Source organism: Canis lupus, chromosome 30 (assembly GCF_048164855.1).
Source record: "Canis lupus baileyi chromosome 30, mCanLup2.hap1, whole genome shotgun sequence".
In the NCBI taxonomy this organism is placed as follows: domain Eukaryota; kingdom Metazoa; phylum Chordata; class Mammalia; order Carnivora; family Canidae; genus Canis; species Canis lupus.
Genome location: NC_132867.1, coordinates 18,604,489 through 18,612,683, shown reverse-complemented (window position 1 = coordinate 18,612,683; position 8,195 = coordinate 18,604,489).

Below are 8,195 nucleotides of genomic sequence, written 5' to 3'. Positions count from 1 at the left end.
TGAAGATGCTAGAGTTTAACCTGGAGTATGGAAAACAACTTCATAAGATTTTCATCTATACCTAACTTTGTGATAGGAACCCTGAGGATACATTTATAGTGAGCTTCGATCGGATTGGTATTTTCCCATTATGATGCTTTAAATGCACCAGAATTTGTTAAATAGCATCTTTTGTTTTTAACGGGTGGTACATTTTCCTATAACACCTCCCTGTCTTTGGCTTTCACAAGCCACAAGTACACTCTGAACATTTATTGGACTGCTTTCTTGGAAAAAAAGGTAAATCCTGTTACAGTAAGAACAAGTCTTGCAGAGTAAGATTTCTAGCACTTAAAAAAGGCCTTAAGGATTATTAAGCCCATCCTACCCAAGAAAGTAGAATTCCACAATAATTATAATAGTATCTATCAGTTTATTTTTCCTTGTATTACCATTAAATTACTAATTTATTACAGGTCCATGGGCAATTAATAAATCTTATGATAGTTATGGATCTTGTGAGTTTTGCTACTGGCTAGATGTCATAAAGAAACAGGCAATGCTGGGCTTTTGAATGGAAATGGAAAATATAAATCCTCAAAGCAATAAAGGTCTATATCTAGCTCAGCCTTGTAAATCATGTCAAAGTGTCCCTGGGTGTGGCTGTGGTCAGAGAGCTGCTGGAGGGGTTCACAGTCCAGTGTGGAGAAAGAAATGTAATAAGGACTGTGCGTGTAAATGCTGTACTGGAAGTCTGAATGGAGTGTCATGGTTAGCATAGAGGAATGAAGAATTATGTGTTTTGGTAGGAATTCTCTAGCCTTTGTCCAGGTTGATAAGCCTCAATGGCTGACTACCTGAGTGCTCCAAATGCTTGCAGAATTAGGATTCTTCATGGGAGTTCCTTTCTCTTTCCGTGCCATCCTATTCCCAGATATGTGTGGGCCCAGAACTATCATGAACAGTTCCCTATTTGGGGAAGAATACCAATGGATTACAATATAAGCACTGGATGTAATTTCCTACTTATCACTACATCCCAATATCCTAAATGGCTTAGATGCCTAAAAAGTCAGCCAGTCCTTGAAGCCACTATTGGCAAGGAGGAGCTCCATGCTGTTAGTACTCCAGAAAATCCAAATTACAGTAATAAGCATATCCTCATACGGTTGTAGAGACTTCTAAAATACGGTTTCCTCTCCTTGGGCTCATATTATATTAGTTCGGGTGGCTGCATCCATGAACTAGGGCTATTTAGCCATTATTCTAGCAGCTACCTTACTTGCTAAGACAACAAATTATTAAAGGCTCTTTTTAGATGTGATGTTTTTAAAAAGGACTGGCTAACATGACCAGCTTTTTTCTTTGTTTCTCCATCACCAGAAAACATGTGGATGGATCATCAAATTTAGAGAGCACATTTTGAGTAGTCATAAATACAGAATTTTTGTGGTATTTGATACTCTCTGGAGAGCATGGTGGGGGTGGGGGGAGGGAAATCTCCCTTAAATAATTTTTTTTTCATGCAGCAAAGTGGGAGATATCAATTAGAAGTTTTCAAAAAAGTTCCATTTTAAAAAATACTAAATTACTGAAATTTAGGGGAAAGCAACAAATATTCATTTTTTTATGAATTGACTTTGTTTTTCCCTGCGATGTGCATAAGGTATCATAAAAGACAAATGACTTTCTTATAGCAAACATATTTCCCCTCTAGAAATGCAAGAACTACTTTCAGATCAATCAGGAGATAAGAGTTCTGGAATGCCTGGGTGGCTCAGAGGTTGAGCGTCTGCCTTCAGCTTAGGGTGTGATTGTGGTCAGGTCTGGGGATCAAGTCCCACATCTGGCTCCCTGGGAGGAGCCTGCTTCTCCCTGTGTCTATGTCTCTGCCTCTTTCTGTGTCTCTCATGAATAAATAAATAAATAAAATCTTTTTTAAAAAAGGCGGGGGGAGATTAGAGCTCTTGGGCAATCAAGAAAACATAGGGTTAGATGAGGAATGTTGGCACAGGTATAGAGTTTGGCCTGCAGATTGCCGGAGACCAAGGTGTGATAAGACCACATGACTGGCAATCAGGGGAGAGGGCTGTTACAAGTTAAGGTTCTCTGCCCAGTAAAAATCAAAATGAAACAACAACAACAACAAAATCCCAAGAACTTCAAACCGATTAAGCTAAAAATGTTCAACACTGACTCAACAACCTAAAACGTAACTCTTCTCTACCCAAAATAGCGAGGTAATCTCAGTAATAGTGGTCCCAAAGAAATTTCAGGCATGATTCAACCACTGAGTCCCCAAAGGCTCTGAAACATCAATTAAACAACAATATTTGGAATCCAAAGTTTTGAAAAGTGACATCAGGCCCCTTAATAGTATGCTATGGAATCTGTCTGTCCCAAATATACAACTTACTCCTTGACCGTCTCTATTCTCTTTCAAATGTCTGCAATCCCCCCTAAGCATCTGTTTCTTATGTCCATTAATAAGCCTCAAGGACAGACAGTCTGAATTCCAGGCATCCATGTGCATTCAGTGGCTCCTCACTGGGGCAGCTCTATACAATGGCTTTAGCCTCAGTCACAGCAGGGTTCATTCATATGAGTTCCAGAGCAAAAGGTGACAAAAATGGCTGTCTTGGTTCAGGCTCCTATAATAAGATATCATAGACCAGGTGACTTACAAACAGCAACACTTTATTGCAGTTCTTGAGGCTGAAAATCAGAGATCAGGGTATCGCATAGTAGAGGTCCAGTGAAGGCCTTCTGGGTTACAGACTGCCAAGTCCTGGTTAGATACTTATATGATGAAAAGAGAAATAAAGAGCTCTCTGGGGGCACAGGTCTTACTCCTGAGTGCTCCACTCTCATGACCTAATTGCCTCCCAAAGGCCCCATCTCCCAACACCATCACATAGAGGATTTCAGCATATGAATGAGGGGAGTGGGAAATACAAATATTCAGTCCATTGCGATGGTCTACAGGGGATTCGTTACAATGTTAAAAATGATTATAACTAAGATATGTGAAATACTATTGGAATCCAATATTAACTAATTTATTCATTCTATTACATTTTATTTAATGATGGTTAATAAGTCTCCTGAGCACTATCAACAATATTGCCATGATGTAAGAAAACATTTGAAAGTGGAAAAAAAAAAAAACCCTATTACAAAACAACTATTTTAGCAATAGGCAAAAACAGTTTATTTTTTCTAAACAACAATTAGTTGTCATTTCCAGGAAGAAAGCATTGAATCTAAGGTTTATCCTCTCTGTTCTTCAGAAGTGACACCTTGATATCCGTGCAGGCATGTAACTGGCTCAAACGCAAGAATGAGCAGTTGGACAAAGTCCCCTGTGATTTATTCGTTCTTTTCAAAATATGCCTGTGCTATAGAATGCATGACCTATGTCATTTACAAGCCAGTTCTACTTTTCTTATAATGCTAGTAGAATTGTTAGCTTTGACAGGGCTATCTAAGAAAGTGTCAACATTCATAATGCTGTTAGAAATTTAATAAAGAATTGTAAATGCTTACAAAAACATGCTTTTCAATTATTTGAAGTTTAAATTTAGGAGCTACTAAGTCTGTCACATATTCTGACCATTCAGGTGAGGAATTAAAAATATTTGTAAAATTCAATTATTAAAAGTATATCTTCTTGGATCTTAAAAATCATAAGAAATTATGTGAATGTCTAACTAAATATCAACTCTGTAAATTAAAATTTCCTTTTAATGCTTCTCTATTATTTTAAAGCAATGCAACTGGGTATCACTGTTATCAATCTACCATGAACCAATACTTCTTAATCTTGGCTTAATTACTGAATCCTGTCCTAATAATATATATTAACACAACTAAAAAAACAGTGATATAATTAAATCAAAAATAAAGATAAACTAAGGTCATCCTTACTCCAAGGGTCTAGCCTGAATTATCTAGGTACTTAGTTGACAAATTCGCAAATGAGTATTGTGATACAGAGAAACTGCTCATAGCTAGCAGAATCATAAATCTAAATTTTCAGTTAATATAATTGTGAGCAAGTTTCCTCACTTTTTTAGTCTTCATTTTAAAATATAAAAAGAATGAGTTGGAGAAGTTCATGCTTCCCGATTGGATGGCCTTCTGCTCCAGAAATGCTGTTTTTTAACAAATTTTTCCTTTTTTTTATTAAAGAATTTTATTTATTAATGAGAGATACAGAGAGAGCGAGAGAGAGAGAAAGGGAGAGGCAGAGACACAGGCTCCATGTAGGGAGCCTGACGTGGGACTCAACCCCGGGTCTCCAGGATCAGGCCCTGGGCTGAAGGTGGCGCTAAACTGCTGAGCCACCTGGGCTGCCCTTTAACAAATTTTTCAAATCTTCATCATTATATGTACTAAATTATCCCCAGTCAGAATAAGTCTTATATGCATATATGCATTAATTTTTCAAAGGTATACCGATGAAACTGAATTTTTAAATGTCACTAAATTCATAAAACTTTTGTCCACATATTTATTAATAGTTGCTAGAAGAACAATTGTTATTATGTAGGGTCCTGGAAAAATATGTTAAAAATAGGGTTTCCTACTCAAAGAAGTTGGGATTCACTAATCTATATTATTTCTAAAGTCTTTTTAAGCTTTATATAAACTTCTATTTTTTTTAAGATTTTATTTATTTATTTATTTATTTATTTATTTATTTATTTATTTATTCATGAGAGACACACAGAGAGAAAGGCAGAGACATAGGCAGAGAGAGAAGCAGGCTCCATGCAGGGAGCCTGACGTGACTCGATCCTGGGACTCCAGGATCATGCCCTGGGCCAAAGGCAGGTGCTCAACCGCTGAGCCACCCAGGAGTCCCAGGTTCCATTTTTTAACAGTTTTCTTCCTTTTTTTTTTTTTTCTGTCCTCCCCTTCTTTCTTTCCCCTACTATTCTTTCTTCCTTCCTACCTCTTTCCTTCCTCCCTACCTCCCTCCTAACCTTCCTTCATTCTTTCTTTCAAAAAGACTATGAAAGAAAAAAAGAAGGATGAACTGAGTAGCTCAGCTCATTGAGCCTCTGACTCTGGATTTCAGCTCAGGTCATAATCTCGGGATCCTAGGATGGAGCCCAGTAGGCTCCATGCTCAGCAGGAAATCTGCTTGAGCTTCTGACTCTCTCCCTCTGCCCCTTTCCCCACTCTCATTCCTCTCTCTCTCTCAAATAAAAAATAAATAAAATCTTAAAGAAAAAAGACTATATCAATTTATAGCAAATGGGGATACTCTCTTATTTGATTTCCAAATAAATCAGAAACTAAAAGTCCTGTTAAATCTGCTTTGGTCCTCTGAGTAACAGACCAACATATCACAAATGCCACATAAATGGAAAATTCAAACAAAGCAAAATAAAACTAAGTGTTGAGGGAAAGAAAATCCAACTAAGAGTCCATAAAACCATGAATGAATATATTTGATGAACCAGGATTTTTTTTTCTATAAAAGTGGTCTATTTTACTAACAAGAAAAGTGTGTCAGAAAAAAAAAAAGAAAAGAAAAGAAAAGTGTGTCAGGAAGAGGAATTGCTAAAGACCTAGAAAACGTAAAATATGTCCCTTATGGTATTCACAAATATTCAGTGTTTCTCCAAAAATATCAAGTGACTAAAACACAATGGTGTCAAAGCAACCATAATAGCAGTAAACTAAGCTATGTGGAATGACATACCGCGTTAGGGAGAATTTGGGGAAGAAAACAAAGGTATTAGGACAAAAATCAATTTAAATATCCTTCTGGAGGTACATCTGTTACTTCGTTATTTATTCAGACACTGTTTCTCAGGGTAAATGGCTTATGTGCCAAATGTATGTGTATACTGCAGCACAGCAACATGGAAATTTGGAGAATAGCAAGGAACATACTGTCAGATAACTCATAGATACCAACATCCATAAAAGTCTCTTTCTCCTCTAGGCGTACTTTTTCTTTATATGTAGAGGTAATCATTTACCCATAATAAAGGCTATCTATTCTGCATTCCAAAGAAACTCCTTTAAAATAAACCTGAACAGAAAGGGGAAAAAAAAATAATGAAAGTAAATATATTTCCACTGTCAAATCCCTTATACAAACAATAAATAAATTAACCATGCTACATAAAAAATTGATGCTGTAAGACTGCTCTCTAGAGAATGGGCACAAACATTCATAAGGCAGCCTTAATTTTCAAGGGTTTTCAAGATGGAGAGATAAGAAATCATCCTAAATGTATTAGCTAAGTACTTCCTCTCTTCCTTAACAGGTAGGAGTCGCTTAATCTGAAACTATAAAATGAAGAATGGATTAGATTTTTAAATATTTATGAAGTCAAATAATATGACAGTTACAAAATTATATGAAGTTCTAAAACAAGACTGGGATAACCATTGTAAATTCAAGTTCATCTCCACTGAGGCTCATTAGCATGTAATTCTAATGACTTTTGAAAAATTCCTAGGAATAAAATAGAACCCTCAATATCTTAATCCCTTAATCAATCTCCCCACCTATAGACATCAACCTCTCCCTAAACATGCTACTCCACATGGTTTATTCTAACCTGTTGGGGGCCACTAGACCCCTGGAATCTTCTCCCAGATTCTACATTGTTCTCCCTAAGTCAAGTTAATAGTTCGGGGTGGATGATCATGATGGAAGACACGACACCATCCTGCCTCCACTTAGATCTGCAGATCTACATAATCCAAATCCTCCCCTGATTATCCCATTCCATGTTTATATTCATAACTGCATCTGTTACTCATTCAACAAACACTCATTGAGCACATATCACAACTGGGGGTATACTTGTTTACTCCTTTAATGTTTGTCTTTTCCCACTAGGTCGTGAGTTTTGGACTGGTTTTATTCCCCACCAATAGGCGCCTGATAAATATTTATCAAATAAATATATGAAAGAACGAATATTATCTCTGAATTAAGTTTTTTTTACCTTCACTTGAATCCAGGTTTTGGAACCTCTCCCTTTTCTTTTTCTGCTTACAAGAATGATGGTAGTGGATGGAGAGGGACCTTGGGTAACTTCATCCAGCACAGAAGGACAGAAGGACAGTTCCTGGCCTCCATACTTGCTTATCCCTGTGGCAGAGATCAAAAGAGGCTTCCAACTCTCCAAACTTCCCTTGCCCTTACTAATACTTAAGACTTGCAAGGTGGGAGGTTTTCAAGTGTAATGTGTCACCGGTATTGAAGAATCTTAGCTTAAATGTATGTTCCCATTCTGCAGAAATGTGGAATCATCCTCACTATAGCTGTATTTCTTATGAGTGGGCATGCATGAGTCCAAAATTCAGATGTACATTCCTAGATGATAATGTTAGAGAATCTGAATTTTGTTTTTCTACTTCCACACAGCTATGTACTCCTGTCAGTAACATCTTCCATGAATACAGTGACCACATGTCCTGATTTGCCTGGCAAAGTTTTAATTTGCCCCAAACGGTGCCCATCTACACCTTGATATTTTCCATGTGGTTGACTATCACCTCCTATATGAAATTTATTTTTTAGTACCTAGAGAAAAGTATTTTCTTGGCCTGATTTTTTAAAATATTTCATTATACTTCTCCTCCAGTAGTTATGTCAGGTACATTATGTCTCTTCATGTACACATTAATCTCCTTTAGGGCAGATACCATGTTACCATGATAATGAGCAATTCAATAAATATTGACATCAATTAAGATTTTTCAAAAGCCTATAAATAGCAATTACAGAATAAAATTTTGAATGTTTTCTTATATAATGTTCACTGACTGTAAGATATGAAGATTGAACAGAAATAGGAAGCATGCACTATTGTTCAGATGGTTATTTGAAATTCATGTCAAATTTATGGGATGAGCACTGGGTGTTATACTATATGTTGGCAAATTGAATCTAAATTTAAAAAATAATCTAAAAATTAAAAAATTATTGATTTAAAATATTTTAGGAGCACCTGAGTGGCTCAGTCAGTTATGCAGCCAGCTCTTGATTTCAGCTCAAGTCATGATCTCAGAGTGATTGCCCTGCGCCCAGCGTGGAATCTGCTTGAGGGTTCTCTCTCTCCCTCTGCCCCTCACTCCCTCACTCATTCGTGTGCTCTCTCTCTAATAGATAAATCTTTAAAAAAAATATTTTGTAATTTTTTTATCAAATTATTGCAAACTTACTAAATTATGAAGCCACC